The following is a 24,425-nucleotide window of genomic DNA, read 5'->3' on the forward strand; positions in this document are numbered from 1 at the left end:
GTATAAAATGGTGCAAGCACTATGGAATGCTTTCTCAAAAAGTTGGAACTAGAAATACCATTTAACCCAGCAATCCCACTACTGGGAATATACCCTAAAGAAACCATAACTGCCACCCAAACAGATATATGCACACTCATGCTTCTCACTGCTTTGTTCACAATAGCAGAAAGTTGGAAACAATCCAAGTGCCCATCAACAAACGAATGGATAGAGAAGCTCTGATATATTCACACAATGGAATACTATACTGCACTGAAAAACAAAGAACTCACGAAATACTATACAAAATGGGTGACCCTGGAGGACATTAAGCTGAGTGAAATATCTCACTCACAAAAGGACAAATATTGCATAGTTCCAGTGTTGTAAAATGACACTGACATCTGGGTTCAGGGAAGATAGATAAGAAGGGGAGGAATGATGTATACTACATTGAAACAGATGAGGGAAAGAATTGTTTTAAAGGGATATATTATTAGGTATTATTGTCCTGACAGGCATCCAGAATGAAGGCTGCATGGTGAAGTGGACTTGTGGGGAGGGATTGCATAACAATAAAAGAGGTTTACTTTTCAAGGAGAAGAGTGAATTGGGTGGGAGGGGGTGGGAAGGGAGAAAAGGGCAACAATGAATGAAAGGAAACACTGAGTCTCTATAAACTTTCATTAAAACTAATTAAAAAAAAAAGAAGACCGAAGCCTATAGCCTTCAATAGATCTAAAAAAGAAATACTCCTTATCACTGGATAATCAGACATCATGAGATTTGAAGAAAGTATTGAAGTTGTCAATGATTATATTGTCTTTGAATCCACAATTAATACCGACGGTAGCAGAAGTCAAAACTAAAAGCTATTTTGCATGGGAAATCTGCTGTCAAGAACCTTGAGAAAGTGCTAAAAAACCCCAGCATGTTAGCATGTCTGATCCAAGCCACATTTTAAATTTTTTCATATGCATATGAAAGTTACATAATGAATAAAGAATAACAAAGAAAAAAAAATCAAAGTTTTTAATTATGATATTGGAGAAAAAGATTAAATGTATCCAAGATACCAAAAGAACCCACAAATCTTTCCTGAAAGAAGTGGAAACAAGGTGCTCCTCAGAAGCAGGGATGGTGAAACTTCATTTCACCTACTTTGGGCATGTTATCAGGATGGGTTAGTGCTTTGAAGAAGACATCATGCTAAGCAAAGTGAAGGATCAGCAGAAGAGAAGACGATTCTCAATGATCAGGATTGACCCAGTGACTGCAGCAATGTGACAGAGATCACGAGGATGGAGCAGGATAGGGAAAGGCTTTGATCTAAGGTCATTCATTCTCAGTCATATTCAACTTGATGGTAACTGACAACAGCAATTTGGCACTTGGCCTTGGTAGCACTGTGGTTAGAACACTTGGATGCTAACTGAAATGTTGATGCTTCATAACCACGAATGGAAAAAAAAAACGTGGCAATATAGTTACCTAAATATAGCCTTTTAAATTCTGTTCTCTAGTGTTGGTATAGAGAGTGAATAGATATGAAGAGAGAATACTGCCTAACACATCTCCTTCTCAATTTTGAACCACGCAGTGTTACCCTGCTCTGTTCACACAACAGCCTCCTGGTACAGGTATAGGTTCTACATGAGCACAATTAAATGCTCTGGGATTCTGATTCTTCTCAATGTCAGCCATAATTTGTTATGATCCACACAGTCAAATTTGCCTTTGCATGGTCTATAAAGCATAAATAGACATTCTTCTGATATTCCTTACTTTCAGCCAGGATCCACCTGACATCAGCAATTGTATGCCTGGTGCCACGGCATCAGGATTAGACGAAGATTTATCAAATAACCTGCATTATGCAGATGACACACCTTGCTTGTTAATAGTGAGGAGGACTTGAAGCATTTTTTTCAGAAGATCAAGGAATGCAGCCTTTTGTATAGGTTGCATCACAACATCAAGAAAAGCAAAGATTTTTACCACTGGATATATAGGTAGCCTCATGATGGATGAAGAGGAGATTGAAACTGTCAACAGCTTCATCTCACTTGGATCCACAATTATCATCCTAAGAACCAGCAGTCAGGAAATAAGGAGACGTACTGCACTGAGAAAAATCTACAGTTGGGGAACTCTTCAAATTGTTGAGTAATGATGTCAGTTTGAGAACTAAGGTGCATCTGATTCATGCCATAATCTTTCTGATTATTAGCTGTACATGAGACCTGGACAATGAATAAGGATGAAAGAAAAATAATTGACGTCTCTGAGCTATGGTTTTGGAGAAGAGCACTGAATATTCGATTGATGGCCAAGAGAACCAACAGATATATCTTGGAGAGGATACAAACGCAGTACTCTTTGGAGGCAAGAATGATGAAGCTTTGCCTTGCATACTTGCCCATGTGGTTAGAGGTGCTATTCCTTGGAGAGGAACATGATGTTGATAAGGGTGGAGGTTCAACGAAGGAGAGGAAGACCTTCAGTCAGGTGGATTGACACAGTGACTGCCGCAATGGGCTTTAGTGTGTTATGAAGTATGAGGATGGCACAAGATAGGTCAGGTTTCAGACCTTTTGTTCATAGGGTCACTATGAGTCATATTTGACTTGATGTCGAATATGACTCATAGCGACCCTGTGAATATAACCAACAACATAGTGTTGGTTAGAATTGGAATTGAATGGACAGCATGCTTGGTTTAGGTTTTAAATTGACCCTCTGATAGAAAAGAACTAAAATATTTTTACATGGACCGACAGAATTGATTTACATAGTCCAGAGAAGATAAAAATGGTCAAAATACTAAGGCTTTCTCCATGGAGACATTGTTGTTGTTATGTGCCATCAAGTCGCTTGCGACTCATAGCGACCCTATGTACAAGAGCCCTAAATGTCGTTCTGTCCTGTACCAACCTAGCCATCTCAAACGCACTTGTTCCCACCACTCCAGTCACAGATTCGATCCATTTGATCAAGGGTCTTCCTTTCCTGCACCGTCCCTCCGCTCTCCCAAACATGATGTCCCTCTCCAAGGACCAGTCCTTCCTTGCAATATGCCCAAAATATGTCAGACAAAACTTCAGAATTCTTGACTCCAAGGAGCATTCTGGCTTCACCCTCTCCAGGACAAACCTGTTTGTTCTCCTAGCAGTCCATGGTGTATTCAACACTCTTCTCCAGCACCACAGCTCAAAGGCATCAATTATCTTTCTGTCATCACTATTCACTGTCCAACTCTCCAATGCATAGCACGTAATTGCAAAGACTATAACCTGGATCAGGCGCTCGTTAGTCTCCAGCCTGATGTTGCTGCTCTTCAGTACTCTTGAGAGGTCCCTCACAGCTGACTTTCCCAATGCAATTCATCTCCTGTTTTCCTGGCTGCTATTACCAAGAGTGTTGACTGTAGAACCAAGCAAACTAAAACTATCACCTAAGGTACCTCAGGAAGATGGGAAAGGGCCCCCAAGGATGCTATCGGCGGAGAATTAGTTTTGGGATTCCGAGATGGGAGAGAGGCAGAGATTTCTTCATCCCAATGCCTCACTTATGGAGACATTAGGATTACAAAATGGGTGGGTTTTTTTCCATCTCCTTAATGCGTAACAAATAATAGTATCTGACAGACAAGCATTCCACAGAAAAGAGCAGATGAAATACAATTGCCCAGTTATAGCAATGACCAATAGATTCAGTGTTGCTGCCCACCCACGCTTCCTTACTTCACCACTATCCCTTCCTACTTTTGCCTACAGCATTCAATACCCATCTCCCATTGACTGGCCCCTGATGTGATGGCCTAAGTCCCAAACCATCAGGATCTATGATTCTGATTCTGAACATATCATGCTGCTGTGAGTCTTTTATGATGTAGCCAATATGACTTCAATTTAAAGTTGTTAAGTAGAAATGCAATGTACAACTTTCACACCAAGATTGTCTTCGAGTGAGTTAATACTGCTTGTCTTCCATTTGAAGCCAGAAAGAGTTAGCAAAAACCAAGGCTTCAGGAGTTGACGACATACCAGTTGACATATTTCAACAGACACTGCCCTGGATGTGCTCACTAAGTTGTGCCAAGAAATCTAGAGAACAGCCAGCTGGCCCACTGACTGGAAAAGATATTTGTTCCCATTCCAAAGAAAGGTGACTAGGGAGCTCTGTTGGCCTAGTGGCAAGGAGCTGCAACTACAATCCCAGAGGCGAACGGTTCGAATCCACCAGATGCTCTGCCGGGTAAGGAGGGACAATCTCCTCCTGTACCAGTCAGATCTGATTTGACGGTACATGCACACAAAAATAATAAAATTTAAAAAAAAAAAGAAAGGTGACTGAAATTATCGAACAATATCATTAATATCACATGCAAGCAAGATTCTGCTGAAAATTATCCAAAAACGTTTGGAACAATATGTCAACAGAGAACTGCCAGATGTACAGGCTGGATTTAGAAGAGGTCGTGGTACCAGGGATATTATAGTTAATGTTAGATGGATCTTGGCAGAAAGCAAAGAATACCAGAAGAATGTCTATCTGTGCTTCATTGACTGTGCAAAGGCTTTTGACTGTGTGGAACACCACAAGCTGTGGCTGACTCTGAGAAGAATGGGAATCCCAGAAAATTTGATTGTGTTAATGTGAAACCTATACTTGGCCCAAGAGGCAGTCGTCAGAACAGAGCAAGGAGACACGACATGGTTCAAAATCAAGAAGGGGGTCCAACAGGTATGTCTCCATACCTTTTCAATCTATATGCAGAACAGATCATCCAAGACGCTGGGCTGTACGAAGGGGAATGCGGCACCAGGATTGGTGGAAGAGTCATCAACAACATGTGTTATGCAGATGACACAACCTTGCTTGCTGAAACTGAGGAGGACCTGAAGCGCTTGCTGTAGAAGGTCAAGGACTGCAGCCTCCTATATAGATTGAAGCTCAATATCAAGAAAACAAAGATTCTCACCACTGGGCCAATTGGCAGCATCAGTATGGATGGTGAGGAGATTGAGATAGTTAACAGTTTTAGTTTGCTTGGCTCCACAATCAACACTCTTGGTAACAGCAGCCAGGAAATCAAGAGATGAATTGTATTGGGAAAGTCAGCTGTGAGGGACCTCTCAAGAGTATTGAAGAGCAACGATGTCAGGCTGGAGACTAAGGTGCCCACGATTATCATCTTTGCAATTACGTGCTATGCATCAGAGAGTTGGACAGTGAATATGGTTGATAGAAAGAGAATTGATGCCTTTGAGCTGTGGTGCTGGAGAAGAGTGTTGAATATACCATAGACTGCTAGGAGAACAAACAGGTTTGTCCTGGAGAAGGTGAAGCTGGAGTGCTCCTTGGAGTCAAGGATTCTGAAGTTTCGCCTAACATACTTTGGGCATGTTGCAAGGAGGGACTGGTCCTTGGAGAGGGACATCATGTTTGGCAGAGTGGAGGGACGGCGAAGGAGAGGAACACCTTTGATGAGATGGATCGATTCTGTGACTGGAGCAGTGGGAAAAAATGTGTTTGAGATTGCTAGGTTGGCACAGGATAGAAGAGCGTATAGAGCAAGCGACTCGATGGCACATAACAACAACAACAATGGCAACAATGCATAACAACAAATACTTACAGGAATAGCATTTTTCTTTACCTGATAACCACCTGTAGAAAATCTGGAATCAGTAATTGTAAAATACTTGATTCCACATAAAATACCACCTCGAGTGTTAAGTGCTGCCAAATTAGAAAACTATCTTCTGAATTCTTTCAATTGATGGAGCTTTCTTGTTGAAATTTGCTGTAAGTCAAGCTGTGAAATCTTTCTTTTGTGGTATTTTTCAGAAAAATAGATGTCAAAGAGGCTGTAATTTATAAATTGCAGTTTGTCACCATTTACACTGATACACACGGGCAGCATGGTGTCAGTTGTAGCCAGTGTTTCCCACTTACTTGCCACTCCATCCGGAGTAGCTCTATTTCTCTTCAGTGAGATAATTTTTGTATTGACTTTGACATTAGGAGCAAATCCGGTTCTGACAGGTGTAAGGTGTTGACATTTCCAAAAGAAACTCACAATGTGGTCTCTGGCAGGATCACCAACAAGTAAATTCTGAGTCAAGGAGCCAGCAAGTGTGTGCTCACACCTCTTCTAACTTGTTAATTGTGAAGAAACTGCTCCACCCAAGAGAGTTAGCAGAGGCACTGTCATCACACACAGCAGTGTTGATTACGGGAAAGCAAAGTCATACTCCGCTTGTCACTAGAAACAGAAACCAGCCAAGAATTTAGAAAATGAAGACTCTCAAAAAGGGCAGCGAGAAAGCAAATAAAACACCCCGGTGATCATGCTGGAAACACTAAGTTTTCCACCATGTTGTTATTATTATGTGCCATTGAGTCACCTGTAACTCATAGCGACTGAAACCTGCCCTATCCTGAGCCAGTCTCATTGTCTCCAACAGACCTAATCCCATTCCTCCAGTCACTGAGTCAATCCATGTCATCCTGAGTCTTCCTCTCCAAGCACTTTCCCTCCACCTTTCCAGGCATGATGTCCCTCTCCAACAACTAGTACCTCTTGGCCACATGCCCAAAGTATGTGAAATGGAGGCTCAAATTTTTGCCTCCAGGGAGTAGCTTGGCTTTACCTTCTCCAGAACAGACCTGCTCACCTGGCAGCTTTCAAGCATGTTCAACACTCTAACACCACAACTCAAAGGTATCAGTCCTTCTTCAGTCATGTTGTTGTTGTTATGTGCCGTCGAGTTGCTTGCGACTCATAGCGACCCTATGTACAACAGCCCTAAACTCCGCTATGTCCTGTGCCAATCGCACCGTCTCCGATACACCCATCCCAATTACCCCAGTCACTGAATCAATCCACCTCATAGAGGGCCTTCCCCTCCTGTGCTGTCCCTCCACCCTCCCAAGCATGATGACCCTCTCCAAGGACTGGTCCCTCCTTACAACATGTCCAAAGTATGTTAGATGGAGCCTCAGAATCCTTGCCTCCAAGGAGCCACCTGGTTTGACCCTTTCCAGGATGAATCTGTTTGTTTTCCTAGCAGTCCATGGTATCCTCAATATTCTTCTCCAGCTCCACAGCTCAAAGGCATCAATTCTCCTTCTATCCTCCCTAGTCATTGTCCAACTCTCTGATGCATAACAAGTGATTGCAAAGACCATGGCCTGTATCAGATGCACCTTAGTCTCCAGAGTGACACCATTGTTCTCCAGTACTTTGGAGAGGTCTCTAACAGCAGACTTTCCCATCGCAATACGTATTTTAATTTCCTGGCTACTGGTGCCAAGAGTGTTGACTCTTGAGCCAAGCAAACTAAAGCTGTGAACATCTCAAGCTCTTCGTCATCCATCCTGATGCTGCCAATTGGCCCAGTGGAGAGAATCTTCATCTTCTTGACATTGAGTCTCAATCCATATTGGAGGCTGCAGTCCTTGACCCTCTGCAGCAAGCGCTTCAGGTTCTCCTCAGTTTCAGCAAGCAGAAGCATGCTTCTATCATAGAATGTTACTATATTTGTTGACTTGTTTCATAAATGCCCTTCAATTGGAAAAGTCCTATAGACATAAGTTCAGGGAAGAATAAATAAGGACCAGAATAATTGTCCAGTATTCATCACAGCCAATCTCTGACTCTTAGGAGCATAATATATTTCACAGCATTGATATATTTTCTAACACTGTAGAATTTTCCTGGAAAGCCTAAAAAAAGTTGCTTGCACTAAGTGCAGTCAAATAAGCACACTTGTAATTGCTTTTGGCTAAAGAAATGATACATGATTAAACTCCTTAGAGGAATTTTGCAGCTTTTCTTGAGCTCTTTCATTTAAAAGAAAAAAAATGTTCTATGGGTTAAAACGTACAAATGTATTAACTAATGTAAGCTTTGTCTTCACTATTTCCTGCCAGTACTTTTTGAGAAATTTTAATGACTAATAAAATGGTCCCCAAGCAGGCATCTGGAAAGAGAAGGAAGAAAAACCAGGAATCAAGACAACTCAAAGCTGGATAATCACCCTGAGTCAACTGTAAATTATCATAATTGTCTCCTACAATCCTTTCTCCAATATTAGGTTTCCTCAAGCCACTTGTCAAGTAGTATAAAAATTACTTTGTCACTAGGCAACCCTCAGCAGAAAGTTTTCTACACAATCTCTTCTCTACACAATCTCTTCCTTTTTATAAACAGATGACATATTGTTGTTGTTCACTAACGAGTTAGAACTGACCCATAGCTGACCCTTCAGCAGGTTTTCAGAGACAGTAAATCTCATGAGAGGAGATTGCTCATCTTTCTTCTTGGAGCAGCTGGTGGATCCAAATCATGTACCTTTGCATTGGGAACACAATCCTTACCCCTAAGTTACCAGAGCTCCTAGACAGGAGGCACATTGTTGTTGTGTGCCATTGAGCTGCCCACGACTCATAGTGACTCTATGTATAATAGCTTGAACTCTGCCCTATCCTGGGCCAGTCTCACTGACTCTGACACATCTAATCCCATTGCACCAGTTACAAAATCAACCCATCTCATCCATTCTTCCTCTCCTGAGCTGTCCCTCCATCCTTCCAAGCATGATGTCCTTCTCCAAGGACTGGTCCCTCCTGGCCACATGCCCAAAGTATATGAGACAGACCTTCAAAATCCTTGCCTTTAAGGAGAAATTTGGTTTCATCCTCTCCAAGACAGACCTATTTGTTCTCCTGGTGATCATTGGTATGTTCAATACTCTTCTCCAGCACCACAACTCAAAGGCACCAATTCTGTCATTCTTAGTCATTGTCCAGCTCCCTGATGCATAGAAAGTAATCGCCAAGACCATGGCTTGAATCAGGCACACTTTAGTCTCTAGACTGACATAATTGCTCTTTAGCACTTTGGAGTTGATAGCTGACTTCCCCAATCTAATTAGTCTTTTGATTTCCTGACTGCTGGTGTCAAGAGATTGATTGTGGAGCTGAGCAAGCTGAAATTGTTAACAACTTCCTTCTTTTTTCCATCTATCATGATGCTGCCAATTGACCCAGTGATGTGAATCTTTGTCTTCTTGATAATAAGCTTCAATTCATATTGAAAACTATAGTCCTTGACCTTCTGCTGCAAGTGCTTCAGGTCCTCCTCAGTTATTGCAAGTATGGTTGTATCATCAGCATAACACAGGTTTGTTGATGAGTCTTCCTCCAATTCTGATGCCACACTCCTCTTCATAAAGTCCAGCCTCCTGAATGATCTGTTCCACATACAGATTGAAAAAGTATGGAGATTGAATACATTCCTAATGCATTCACTTCCTAATTTTAAATCATGTACAATTTTTTTGCTTTGTTCTGATGACTATTTCTTGGACCATGTATAGGTTTCCCATAAAACACAATTAAGTGTTCTGGGATTTCCATTCTTCTCAAAGTTAGCCACAATTTGTTGTGGTCTACAGAGTCAAATGCCTTTGCGTAGACAATGAAGCATAGATAGACATTCTTCTGGTACTCTTGACTTGAATGTCTTCCCCCTCCATAAGATAAACATGTGGTTGCCTCAACACTGTGCTGTCTCTAACATAATTCTGGTCAGGATGTGGACATCACCCCACACATTGTCACACAACAGCCATTAAATAGCCAGCTTTAAGACAAAGAACTATACAACTTGGTGGTAGCCAGGTTATGTGGTAATTTTGGTCTAACCCCTCTACATTCAGTTCTAATTACCAAAAAACAAGTGAGGAGCTCCACACGAGTGGGTATGGAAGCACTTACAGTTTCAGAGCCAAGCCAGGTTTTGCACTAAGAAATGAAATCCTTGGAGAGGAGTGACATTTCTTTTTTAATAGGAATTAGACACGTAGAAATGACTCACTGTATTTTCTAATTGCGCTTAAAACCTGGCCCACCTCTTCTGTTTGGGCAGGTGAAAGAGATTTTTAGAGACTGTGCAATTTGATGAGTCTTGTGACTGACTCCTCAGTGAGTCAATTTTCTGAAAGCCAATATGCTTTGTTCCACAGTGTTTCACTGCAACATAAAATTAAACTTATTTATTACTAATCTTAATAAACCATTGCATCTTGAAGTCAAATACCCTTTGGTTTCATTAGGGCATTAGTGGCACTGGGCCAAGAAAGACCAGTTAAAACAGGTCCTCTTCTAAGTTACAGAGGCGGCATTAACTCTGTTTTTCTTTATTATAAATCTTGCATATCTCTTCAGCAGCCTGGGGAAGAGTAGTCAGATGGAGTAGGGACACATATTTGACTTTCCAGAGTATGGGGACGAGGTCACACGCTATTCCTGGACATGATAATTAGGGCACAAGGACTGTCTTCAACTTGAAACCCCCAAATTGAGAAAAGTTTTAGTATGTCCAGGGATAGGAACAGTATACCAAATAACTTCTGTTGTGTTTTAACTTATCTATAAAAATCTCTTCTTATGTAATTATTTCATAAGCATGCTTTGAGACTTCTTCCTTCTATATTTAAGAAATTCTTCATTGCTTTTCATTGAAATTCTTCGTCAAACAAAAACATTTGTACCCTTTACTAAACTGTGAACTTGCTGTGGTCAAGAATTTGCCTTTTTTGTCTTTGTACTGCCATCATCTAGTACAATGCTGAAGCTTTAGATTACAAGTTTAAAGTCTTCTAGGCCAACATTCACATAGTCAACTTTTTGAGAACCTGGAAATTTTGATCTTGTGCCTATCTCTCCTGAGAACATGAAATTCCATAATTACTAATGATTTTACATTCATTACTATAATAGGTGTACTATGTCAACTATTAATTTATAGCATTATTTGGAAATTAATAAAAATGAATATGTTTCAATTAAAGGAGAACAAGACAAAGAATTGAGATACGGAGGAAGGAAAATGCTATTCTGTAAACAGGTGCTTTCAATATGAGGTTAGATCTGGATTTTTCATCATTTGCAGATCTGGTGAATATGTTAGTCTTTGAAGTAGTTAATGTCTTTGGAAGATCCACTATTCTTTTAGTCTACTAGGTTGATGAGAAGCATTTATATCCTGGAAGGACCTAAGTACTGAGGCATAGTAAAACTCTTCGGAGTTCTTTAGATTTAATTTTTAAATCCTACCTGGATTAGTTGGAGAAGAGTATTGAATATAACATGGATTGCTAAGAAAACAAACAGATTCATCCTGGATAGGGTTAAGCCAGGCTGCTCCTTGGAGGCAAGGATTCTGGGGCTTCGTCTGACATACTTTGGACATGTTGTAAGGAGTGACAGGTCCTTGGAGAGGGACATCATGCTTGGGAGGGTGGAGGGACAGCGCAGGAGGGGAAGACCCTATGAGGTGGCTTGATTCAGTGACGGGGGTAATCGGAATGGGTGTGTCGGAGACAGTGAGATTGACAAAGGATAGAGCAGGGTTTAGGGCTATTGTACATAGGGTCGCTATGAGTCGCAAGTGACTCGACAGCGTATAATGACAACAACAACAACATAGCCTAGTTGTAAGAATCTGCACTGCAATCCCGAAGGCATATGGTTTGAGGCTACCAGTTGCTTCACAGGAGAAGGATGGGAAGTCTCCTCAGCAATTAACTGCCTCTGAAAACCCACTGGAGGGTTAGCTATGGGTCGGTTCCCACTCTATTATACATGACAACAACAACAACAGCTTTAAAACAAGCATGACCATAGAGTTGTCGCTGTAGACTCTGAAAGAGGGGACTCCTTTCTACCAAATTTAGGGTAAATTTTTTTTATACCTGCTAAGTTTAGTGGACCCTAGTTTGAGTGAAAATTTTAAATAAAGAGGCTGCCAAATTGCAAAGAAAATGTCTCAGGAGGATAAAACAAAGTTAATGTAGGACCAAACCAATAAAAATTCAACTTTTTTTCAAATTTTATTTTCTTTTAGCAAAAACCCCAAACTTTTATACAGACGAGAGAAGTATCTATTTTCTTTAATATTTTAAAACATTATTTCTTAAAACAGTATGCGTTACTACTATGTAACATTCCCCCTGGATTTATCAAAAGCAAATGTTATTTGTCATTTCCAATTGGAATATGAAGAACATTGTTCAGTCTTGTTTACTGCTGTCTTTATAATGCTTGACACACTCAATATTTAATGAATGGATAAAGAAGATAACATTTATTTATATTATCTCTCTACATTGCTGTCAAACTAATGCAGCTAGAATAGAGATCATATAATACCATCACCTGGTTAAACACCTCATTGCTCTTCATCTTTTTCTGTAGAATTCCATATAAAATTATTGTGACCTAACTTTAGCTTCATTCTCTGGCTTTCTCTTGTTTGATCAATTAATTAACTGCCAACAACTAATTAGTTAACTGTACCTATAAATATTTATTTGTGAAAGAAACTTTTTTTTTAATTGAAGAAATACATAATACACAGAGTTACTGTACCAAAAAGAATTGGTAGCTGTTCAAACATTTCAGGAGGTAGAATTTGTCTAAGAACCAATGGTACTGAAAGAAGAAGTCCATGCTGTATTGAGGACACTGGTAAAACAAGCTCCTGCAATTGATGGAATAAAAATGATTGAGATATTTTAATAAATGGATGGAGAACTAGATGTGCTCACTCATATACGCTGAGAACTGAACTCAGCTCATTCTCACTCTGATGGCATAGTCCACAGGGAGTTGCACTGCTAACCCAACAGTGGTGCCTCTCTGGTAGTTCAAATCCACCAGTCACTCCACTGGAGAAATATAGATGATCTCCTATCATGTGACGTACAGCCTCATAGAACCCACTGAACAGTTAATTCTGAGTTTGCTCTGACTCAGTGACAATGAGTTTTTAGTTTTTGAGTTGTGCTTAGAAGGAACCTGTACATTGACTAAGAAGCAGTTAGCAGTTGTTTGAAGAGAAAAAGGTGTATTGCATGGTTTAAAATAAAGGTATATATTAGAGTTGCATTCTTTCAGATTATCTGTTCAATCTGTGCTCTGAGAAAATAATCTGAGAAACTGAACTATGTAAAGATGGACATGACCATAGGATTCGAGGGAAAAGTAATTAAAAGTAATTAACAACCTGTGATATGCAAATATCACAGCCTTGCTAGATTTTCCCCAACTTGTCTTTTGATGAAATATTTTCGAGAACTATATTGTTAAGGACTTCTCTAAATGATAAAGAATAAGGATGTCAGTTTAAGGATTAGGGTGCACTTGATCTAAGCCATGTTTGTTTGTTTGTTTGTTTTTTCTTTTGCTTTGTATGCATCTTAAAGTTGAAAAATGAATAAAGGAGACCAAAGTAGAATTGATGCCTTTGAATTGTGGTTTTAGAAAAAAGAATTGAATATTCCATGGACTGCCAAAACAATAAAGTAAAACTGTCTTGAAGAAAGTACAGCCACGGTGCTCTTCAGTGACAAAACTGATGAAATGTCATCATGTTTAGTTTGGCCATATTTTCAGGAAGAAGCAATCATGAGAGAGAGAGACATCATTCTGGGAAAGACAGAGGGTCGGTCAGAGAAAGAGAGGATGGTCCTCAAAAAGGTGGGTTGGCATAGTGACTACCGCAATGGGCTTGTGTATGACAGAGATGATGAGGTTAATGCAGGAGAGGAAAAAGTTCAGATCTATTGTTCATAGGCTCACTGTGCGTCTTAGTCAACTTGAAGGCACCCAACAACAACAGCAGCAACAATGACAACAGCCTTCTTAGCTAAAAGCAATGATTTGAAACATTGGTGGGACTACACCTCAACGTAAAGAAAACAAAAATCTTCACGACTGGATTGATAAGCAACATTATGATAGATGGAAAAAAGATCGATCCTTTCAAGGATTTGATTTTACTTGGATCCACCATCAAAGCCTATGGAAGCAGCAGTTAAGAACATAAATTACTTATTTCATTGGGCAAATCTTCTGTCAAGGACCTCTAAAGTACTAAGGAGCCAGGGAGTCACTTTGAGGAGTGCCTTATCCAAGCCATGACATTTTACTTTAACTCATGCAGATAAAAATTGAACAATCAATAAGGAAAATTGGACAAAATATGGTGGTCTTGAATTTTTGTGTTGACAGAGAATACTGAGTACAAACTACAAATTAGCCAAATAACAAGTTTATGTTGAAAGAAATACATCCAGAATACTCTCTTGTCTCACATATATTTTGAGCATGTTGTCAGGAAGGACATAGGTTTGGAAGAGCATCAACACAAAAGAGGAAGAACTCTATTGACACAATGACTACAATAATGGGGTTATGCATAGTATCTTTTGTGGGAATAGCACAAGATCAGGTAGTGCTTTCCTTGTTCTATCTACATTTGATGGCTATGAGATGGAGTCAGCTCAGTTACATATTATATTCCAAATAATACATTAAATACTGAATACACAATGCCCAACAAAAGCAGTATCCTTTTCTTTCTCATTATACTATTCACAGAATAAGCTGTTTGTTTGCTATAGTTGTTAGTTACCATCAAGTTGAGTATGACTCATACCAACCCTAGGAACAATAGATCTGAACCCTGTCCTATCTGGTACCATCTTTATCATCTCTGATAAACTTGAGCCCACTGGTGCAATCACTGTGTCAATCATAGTGTTTTCAGAGGCCTGTTGAATTGAACTTAGATTATATTACTGTTCTTAAAGCGAATCTGAGACATAGATGTAAGAAGAGGACAAAATCACATTTAGGAAATATTTAGACTGTTTTTTTAGTCAAGATAGTAATACACGTAGGCTAGAAATTGAGCAGGTCATAAAAAGACTCCCCCACAAAGAAAGACCTGACAAAGATGACTTTACAGCTGAATTTTACCAAACATTCAAAGACAAGCTATCAACAGCACTACTCAGATTATTTCAAAATATAGAAAAAAGGGAACAATACCAGAGTCATTATATGAATCAAGCATTACCCTGATATCCTATCTAAAAAAGGAGTAGTTCTGTACCAGAGGTTTGTTACCACAGTCTTTGGGCCCTCTGCTGGGAAAGAAAAATCAAATCTCAAATAATGACTTTTTAAATGTATCCTATAGTATTATAGATGTAGAGCCATACTGTATTATACCTCTGTGAATGTAAAATATCTTGCACCTGTTTTGTGGCATGTAATAGTGACTATGCTATTTGAGAGCTGTGGGGTTTTTTTAAAGATATTTTTTCTAGAATGTTTTCTTTCCAGATGATGATTGAGAAGTTTAAAAACAAATGATGTCAGGTACAACAGTAATGGAACTTTGCTGTTTTCTGAGGTGGTGGTGTATATCTTTTTTTTTTTAATTAATTTTAATGAACGTTTACAGAGACTTTGGATTTCCATTCATTCATTGTTGCATTTGTCTCCCTCATCACACCTCCCTCCCCCTCCCTCGGCCATGCCAGTTTGCTCTTCTCTTTGAAAAGTAAAAGAAAAATTCGTTCATTGGTATACAGTCCCCTCCCCCCACTCCCGAATCCACTCCACTATGCAGCCTTCATTCTGGACTCTTGCTATGACCATAATACCCAATCATATTTCGCTTTTAAACAGTTGTCTCTCTCATCTGTTTCAATACAGTATACATTATCCCATCTTTCTCATCTCCCCCCAACCCTGATGTCAGTCCTGTTCTACAACAGTGGCACTATGCAGTATTTGTACTTTGTGACTATTTGTTTTTTTTTTAAATAGAGTATACTGGATGTCTCCATTATTTGTGTTCTAATAACTGTATAGACTGGAAAAGCTGTTGCTGCTATTGATACATAACACACTGCGATTAGCCTTTACATAGATAATTTGAACTTTTGGAAACTTTAGCTGTGCTGTCAACTTTGGAAAAAAAAATCTCCCAATTGTATTGTGTTGATTTGGAATTGTACAGAAATTAAAAGCTACATTGGTCTAAAAATGTTAAACTTATTTTTTCCATTTGTACATGGGTACTGCAGTGTATTAAATATGTAAAGTTTTATCTACATTGCTTTGATTACCAAAACTAATATTCTATTTTTTTAAAAAATATAAGCTTATAGGCTATAACTAAAGTAGTATTGATGGAATTCTTAAGGATTTAAAAGAGGGCTGAAGAATCAATGACAAAAACTTTCAAAGAGATTTTAAAATAGCCTTACAAATAAGTTTTAAAAATAGGATTCTTCCCACCCCTCCTCTTTATCTCCCCTTCTTCCACACATCACTTGAGCAAAAGATTTGATCAGATATTTCACAAATGAGGATATCCAAATAGAAAACATTAAAAACTTGACTTCACTTATTGAGATGACAACTAAAACCACCACTAGATATATTTAACATTCAATAGAAAACCTAAATGAGGAAAAAAATAACAATGGTACTCATTGTCAACAAAGATGTGTAACTGTTTCAATTCTACTACATTCAGGTGGGAATCTCAGTTGATAAACTGGCTATTTCCACAACAACTTATGATATTGTCATTGAAGGAACATTTACAACTGACCATTTCCTTCCCTCTGCTTTGACTTGACCAAACTTTGGTCAGGTTCCTCTCCTTCACATAATCCCCCAAGCTTTGATGTGTTCCAAATTTAAACAGCCATTAAAGCACTATCGTGCAGTGCATTCTCCCTTAGCAGCACTGAAATTTGGTTAAAGTCCCTGATTTTGCCTCATGCTCATGCCTGCCTTTTGTCCTTTTATCTCCAAAATGTCCTTGATAAAGTAGCTACCATCTCTGTGCATCCTTAAAATCAAAAAGTCTTTTTCTGCTTAATTTGGACATCAGCGTTGCAATAGTCATTTCGAACAAAGATTCTCCTTATTTATGTAGAAATTTTAACTATTATTTTATTTTAAAATAGAGATTGTTTTTATTTAATAGATTGCTTGTACCTTGGCTTGGAGTTCTGACTGCCCGTTGGCCTCATCTGTCTTCTCACGCATTTTTGCTGACTTTTCAGATCCTTTGTGACCTTTCTGTCTGGGAAAATCAGGATCAACAGTGCTGAGTAACTACTCACAATTCAGCATTCCAGACATTTTAATTCTAATAAGTGGAGTTTCCCCCATTTTCTGAGCAAAAATATGCCAGACAAAGTCTTTTTGGCTGATGCTGAGGGGAGGTATAATATTATTGTTTTTGACAATAATGTCAACTGATAAAACCATTTTCTATCAATCATGGTATTGTTGTAAGGTGCCAGCTACAACTAGAATTGACCACATCTTATGGTCTTGTGGACAGTAGGTCTGAACCTTCCTCTATCTTGCACCATTCTTATCATATGCTCAACTCCCCTGTTATAGCCACTGTCACCCCCTTTTGTTGAAGTCTTCTATTTCTCTAACTCTCCCCTATTTCCAGAATGATGATTTCCCCCAAGGAGTGGCCCCTGCCTGATAACATGTACAAAGTACAGGACATGCACATCCTTGCCTCTAAGAAGCACCTTGGTTTCACTTCCTCCAAAACAAATGGGCTTGTTCTTTTGGCAGTCTATGGCATATTTAATACTCTTTTCCAACCCCACAATTCAAAAGCATGGATTCTTCTTCTGTCATCCTTATTCATTGCTTGTCCTTTTAGAAAGCAACTGAAAGTACCATGGCATGCATTGGCATGATTTAATCTTTAAACAGGCACCATTGTTCTTTAGCACTTTAGAGAAGTCTGTAATAGATTTTCCCAATTCCACATGTTGTTTGATTTCTTGACTTCTCTTCCCACAAGTGTTGATTGTGGATCCATGTAAAATGAAAGTATTGAAAACTAATTTCTTATCCATCTATGATAATATTGCCAGTGGTGAGGATTTTTGTTTTCTCAATATTGAGAAAAAAAAATCAGTTGTAGAGAATTGTTTATAAGATTTTAACATAAGTATGCACTTATTGGTTTCTTTTAGTGATTCTGTCAATGAGTACTGTACATATTGTTACTTTTTAGTACCATCAAATTGGTCCTGACTTACAGGAATCCCGGGTACAATAGAGTGAAGCACTACACCATTGTGGTTGTGCTTGAGTATACTGATATAGCCACAGTGCCAATTCATGTTGTTGAAGTTCTTGCTTATTTTAAATGATGCTACACTTTACCTATTACAATGTCCCTCCTGATAACATGCCTAACATATGTGAAACATATACACAGCCTGGTCGTATTTAAAGCCCTCAAACTCATTGTTGAGTCAGAATCAATGCATAATTGACCCTCCAGCAGGTTTTTAAAGACTATAAATTGCACAGAAGGAGATTGCCTATCTGGTGGATTCAAACTGCCAGAGAGACATCATCACATCATCTTGGATTAGCAGTATAACTCCCTACCAACTAGTTCACCAGAGATTATGTGATACAAATTTAGAATGATTATATGTGTCTGTTAATCAGCTCCCACTGACAGCTGATTGTAAGTGAAATCAGACAGTTAATTAGCTTACACTTGATTGCTAACACAATCAGAAATGCTCAAATAGTTTACCCCATATTTCAAGTAAATAATAATCACCCTCCAGGATGCAATTGCACCAAGCTTAGACTCACCTTCAAGTGGGACTAGATTGACTTTTAAATACAAAGGCCCTCCAACCAGATCCTGTTTGCCTACACAAAAGGCTTCTCACCCACAGCTGATTGTAAATGAAATCAGAGACAGCTACTCAGCTTACACTTGATTGCTAACACAATCAGAAATGCCCAGTTTATCCTCAAAATTTAAGTAAATTATCTGATCAAATTATCTGAAAAGCTGGACTCTTATGAGGAGGAGTGTGACATCAGGATTAGAGGGAGACTTATCAATAACCCATGGTATATAGAAGACACAACCTTACTTGCTCAAAGCCAGGAGAACTTGAAGCAATTGTTGCAGAAGATCAAGGAATGCATCTTTCAGTATGGATTGCATCTCAATATCAATAAAACAAAAATTCTTACCACTGAAACAATAGGCAGTGTGTCATGCTGGATGAACAAGAGATTGAAAATGTCAACAACTTCATCTTGCTTGGATCCACAAATAACACCCTTGGTACCAGAAGTTAGAAAATAAGGAAATGGGAAAATCTGCAGTTAGGGACCTTTCCAAATTATTGGGGAGTAATGATGTCAGTTTGAGGACTAAGGTGTGTCTGATTCAGGCCATACTCTTTCCAATTACTAGCTGTGCATCTGAGACCTGGACAATGAAAAAAGATGACAGAAAAAGAATTGATGCTTCTGAGCTCTGGTGTTGGAGAAAAGCACTGAACATCCCACGGATGTCCAAGAGAATGAACAGATATATCTTAGAGAGGGTGCAGCTAGACTTCTCTTTGGAGGCAAGAATGATGAGGCTTCACTTACATATTTTGGACATATTGCTAGGAAGTGCTATTCCTTGGAGAAGGACATGCTGGGAAGGGTGAAAGGTTGGCAAAGGAGAGGAAGACCCTCAACCAGGTGGAATGATATGGTGATGGCTGCAATGGTCTCTTGTGTGTCAGGGAGTATAAGGATGGCACAGGATAGAACAGGGTTCAGATCTTTTGTTCATAGGGTACATAACGACAACAACAACAACAACAACAACACATATGTATCTGATAAATTAAGCTTTTTCTCATCATAATAACTATTTTCTTTTGGATATGAACATAAATTATACCAGCTTATTTTGACTAGTATATTAAATATCTATTGCTTAATAAAAAAGTAATCCAAAATTTAGCAGCTCAAAATATCTTAAAAAGAGCTTATGTTAATCTTTTATTTTCTTTTTAAAAAAATTTATACTGGTTTATTTACAAACTTCTAATACATTTTTTTCACATCAGATCTATAGTTATCTTTTGAAGATTATCTATAGAAATCAGAAATCTAGTGGTTTTTGGTCTTCACTTTATATGCTGTCAAGTTAGAATTGACCTTCCAGTGGGTTTTTAGAGGCAGTAAATCATAAGGGAGGAGATTGTCCATCCATCTCCCTTGGAGCAGTGAATATGAACTGTGAACTGCTTGGCTTTAGCCATCTGAAAGCTTGACAGAGGCTGAACTCAGGGATTTGAACCAGTTTAACCCCCTGAGAATTTACTGGATCAGAATCTACATTTTAACAAGATCAGCAGGGGGTTATGATTTGGTGTATTGATATAGAAATGCACATTCTCAGCAAAGGTGGAAGCAGAATAACCTCTTCAAAATGTGGGCTGGGCAACCTGCTTCCATGATGGCACACTCGCATGCCTGTTGGCTAGAGGTCTTATTTCTTTCTTGTCTGTTCAGTAGAGGCTGTGCTTCCTCTCCATAGGATGTCTGAGTGGCCACATGACCCTGCAGCTTGGTTCCCACGCAGCAAGCCGTCCAAGAGAGAGATCAAAGAAGAAGCCATGTCTTTTATGATTCAGTCTCTAAATCACATTGTCATTTTCAAAATATTTATTGGAAGTGAATCATTAAGTACTATCTTCCCTTAAGAAAAGTAGAATTAGCTTCTACTTCTGAAGGGAGAAGTACCAAAGAATCTGTGGGTAAATTTTTAAACTACTACAAACAATATTTGAATGGTTTATCTTCTATTCATCCTTTCCACTACTATATTGTTGTTTTATTTCTCCTTGTTTTATGTTCTTCCTTCTCTTCTACTGTCTTTTGGATTGAGAAGATGTGAATGCAGGCTTCAATCCCTGTGAGGGTTGAGTCATGATTACTCTCTTAGTTGCCTGTCAGGATCCCTACCCAAACCCTGGACTCCGGTAATGGTTTCCTCAACCCTGTAAGTCAGTTGAAAGCTTTGCTCAGCTTCTGGTTTCTCATTATCCTCTTTCAGAAATAGCAAGCAAAAACAAGGAAAAAGAAATCCTAACTTAGGCAATAATGAGCTTGAACATAGCAGAGACTGCGATGACAGTAGAAGATAGGAAAAAGGTTTAGATCTATTGTTCATAGAGTTGCTGTGAGTAGGACAAGATTCCATGACCCCTAACAACAGCAGGCTAGCCTCAATTCTGAGGATTTCTTTTATGTTCCCAAGTTTTCTGCTATACTATTTAGCTTCCTGATTTGGTCTTAAAAGCTTTAAGTATTTAAAAAGCAAAAGAATAGAAAATTATTTTCTATTTTCATATAAGTTTCCTAGGTTTTTATGTTTCATAAATGATGGATAAATGTTATCATTATTTCCCTTTATTGACTAATGAGGAAATTGATCTCAGAGTGGACAAGTAACTTACTCAAAGCTACATTTAAAAAGCTACATAAAAAGTTGGTTTGCCCCTGCATGAGAGCCTCTTGATATTAAAAGCTGGTGGGAAGACTGACTTGTTATTAAAGTTACAAACTAAATTAATTATTTGTTGTGTTTGGAGAGAACATTGTTCTAATTGGTACAGTACTTGTCTGTCAGTTTGCTGTATTGAGGTAACTTGTGGGTTGCTATGATTCTGAAAGCTCTGCCACTGGTGTGTCAAATGTCACAAAGGTTACCCATAACAGAAAGGTTTTAGTTGAGCTCCCAGATTAAGACAGTCTAGAAAGCAGGATTGGCTATTTACTTCTTAAATAACAGGCCCCTGAAAACTATGAGCTATAGAATAATATAGACAATGGTAGTAGTAATGCTAGAGTCCAGATTGGAAGCCAGTCAAAATGAGGAAAAAGAATGGTAAATATCCTTTAGTAATTAGAACATACAATGTATGTAGATTGAATGTTGGAAAATTAGAAATTGTGAAAAATTAAATGTAACACATGAACATCAGCATACTATTCATTTGTGAAATGAGAGGACTAACTTTGGCCAATTTGAATCAGATAATCATATGGTATACTATGGTAGGAATGAAAAATAGAACAAGAATAGTGTAGCATTCCTAGTATAAAAGTAAATTTCAAGTTCTGCCCTGAAATACAGTGTTGTGAGTGGTAGGATATTATCCATACACACACTAGGAAGACCCATTAACATGACTATTCTTCAAATACGGTCCTACATCTACAGCCAAAGAGAAAGAAATTGAAAATTTTACCAAATCTTGCACACCAAAATTGACCAAACTTGTAAATAAGATAATGGTGACTAGAAGGAGACAAATGTTGGAAATGGTGATGGAGAAAAAAATAGATGGAAAATACAGACTTAGTGGTAAAACTGAGGCACAAAATAGCATGATTGAATTTTGCATGTCAATGACTTATTCACTGCTAGTAAATTCTTTAAAAGACGTAAATGGCAGCTTTACACATGGACTGCAATGAGTCAAACTGACTAAATCTATGGGAGGAATCTTTGGAGAAGCTCAATATCAGTAGTCAAAACTAGTCTGGGGTGAACTGTGGGTTAGATCATCAATTACTCATGTGCAAGTTGAAATTGAGGCCAAAAAATATGAAAATAAGTCTATGAAAACCAAAATATTATCTTGAAACTAATCCACATGTATTTCAAAATCATCTAAAGAAGTTTGAAGCATTGATAGACGATTAGATGAGTTGTGAGATGATATCAACCATGAAGAGAGCAAAAGAAATTACAAAAAGGAGAAAGAAAAAACCAAAATGTATAGCAGAAAAAAAACTGAAAATAGGGCTAGAGCCTCGAGAAGACAAAACAAAACTAAAACATGCTGAAGTAAAAGAGATGAAGAGATTTCAAAGGTCAGCTTGAGAAAACAAAGTATTAAAACGGAATGTGCAGAGAGCTGGAATTGGAGGAAAAAAAGGGGAGAACTCATTCTGAATTTCTCAAGGTGAAAAACTGAACAACAAATTTAAACCTCGAGTCAAAATATTGAAATATTGAATATATTCATTGACCCAGAAAGCATCATAAGAAGATGGAGGGAATACACAGAGTCACTGTACCAAAAATAACTGACACTGAAAAATTTCAGGAAGTATTATATGAACAAGAGTGAATAGTAGTGAAGGACGAAAGAGAAGCAGCATTGAAGACATTGGCAAAAATAAGGCCCCAGGAATCGATGGAATACTAATTGACTTATTTCAATTAACAGATGCCCTTATTGATGTATGCCAAGAAATTTGGAGGACAGCTGTCTGATCAATGGTTGAAAGAGGTCCGTATTTGTTCCCCTTCCCAAGAAAGGTGACCCAACAGAAAGTGGAAACTATTATCATTACTATCACATGCAATCAAAATACTGCTGAAGTTCTTTCTAAAATGGCTATCACATATATAGGTAATTGCCAGAAGTTCAAGCAGGATTTAGAAGCGCTTGTGGTACAAGGGTTGTCATTGCTGATGTCAAGTGGATGCTGGCTGAAAGTAAAGGGTACTAGAAGAATATCTATTTGTTCTTTATTGACTATCAAAATAATTTGACTGTGTCATCATAAAAACGTTATCCCTTGACATTGAGAAAAGTGGGAATCCCAGAGCACTTAATTGTGCTCATGTGAAATTTATACCTAGACCAGGAGGCTGTTGTGTGAATAGAACAAGGAAACATTATTGTCATGTGGTGTTGAGTCACCTGTGAATCATAGTGACCCCATGTACAGCAGCCTGTCCTGTCCTGAGCCAGTCTCACTGACTCCAGCACATCTACTCCCATTGCCCCAGTTACTATATCAATCCGTCATATCAGGAGTCTTCCTCTCTTTTGCAGTCCCTTCACTATTCTGAGCATGATACCCTTCTCCAAGGACCAGTCTCTTTAGGTCACATGCCCAATGTATGTGAGATGGTGTGTCAAAGTCTCCAGGACCAGGAGAAACTTGGTTTCACCCTCTCCAAGACAGACCTATTAGTTTTCTTAGATGTCAATGGTATGCTCAAGACTCTTCTCCAGTGTCACAACTCAAAGGCTTTGATTCTTCTTCTGTCATTCTTTTTCATTGTCTAGCTCTCTGATATGTAGCAAGTAATTGTGAAGACCATGGCCTGGATCAGGCACACCTTATCCTTTAGACTGACATCATTGTGTTTTAGTATTCTGGAGAGATCCCTGACAGAAGATTTTCAAAGTACAATTCATCTTTTGATCTCCTAGCTGTTTGACCAAGTTTCAGCTGCAGCTTGGAGGCTCATGTGTAAAGCAGATGGATTTTGGAAGATGGTTTCTCATGTCTTGGTGAGGTTTGGGTGTGGACCATTTGGTTGTTTATTTTCTGTTTACAATTGTGTGCCAGCTGATTAGATTTGCTGGATTTAGCTAACAATATGCTGTGAGCTAGAAGTCTCTTGGTTTAGACTCAACTAGACTCAACCAGCACCTGGTGAGTGAGCCTTTTATTTAAAAGGTGTTAAAGCCCTCAGGCCTAAGTGTTAACTGTGTTTGGAATGAACATTCTTCTAAGTGATATAGCACCGGTCTGTCAATTTACTGTAACTTGGGGTTGCTGTGATACCAAACTCTGCCATTGGTGTGTCAAATACCATAATGGTTACACATGGTGTGCAGTGATTGGGGGATCTCCCAAGTTGATTCAGGTTTGGAAGCAGGTGTGGTATC

Source organism: Elephantulus edwardii, unplaced genomic scaffold (assembly GCF_000299155.1).
Source record: "Elephantulus edwardii isolate Elephantulus edwardi_28Jun2011 unplaced genomic scaffold, EleEdw1.0 scaffold00191, whole genome shotgun sequence".
Lineage (NCBI taxonomy): Eukaryota > Metazoa > Chordata > Mammalia > Macroscelidea > Macroscelididae > Elephantulus > Elephantulus edwardii.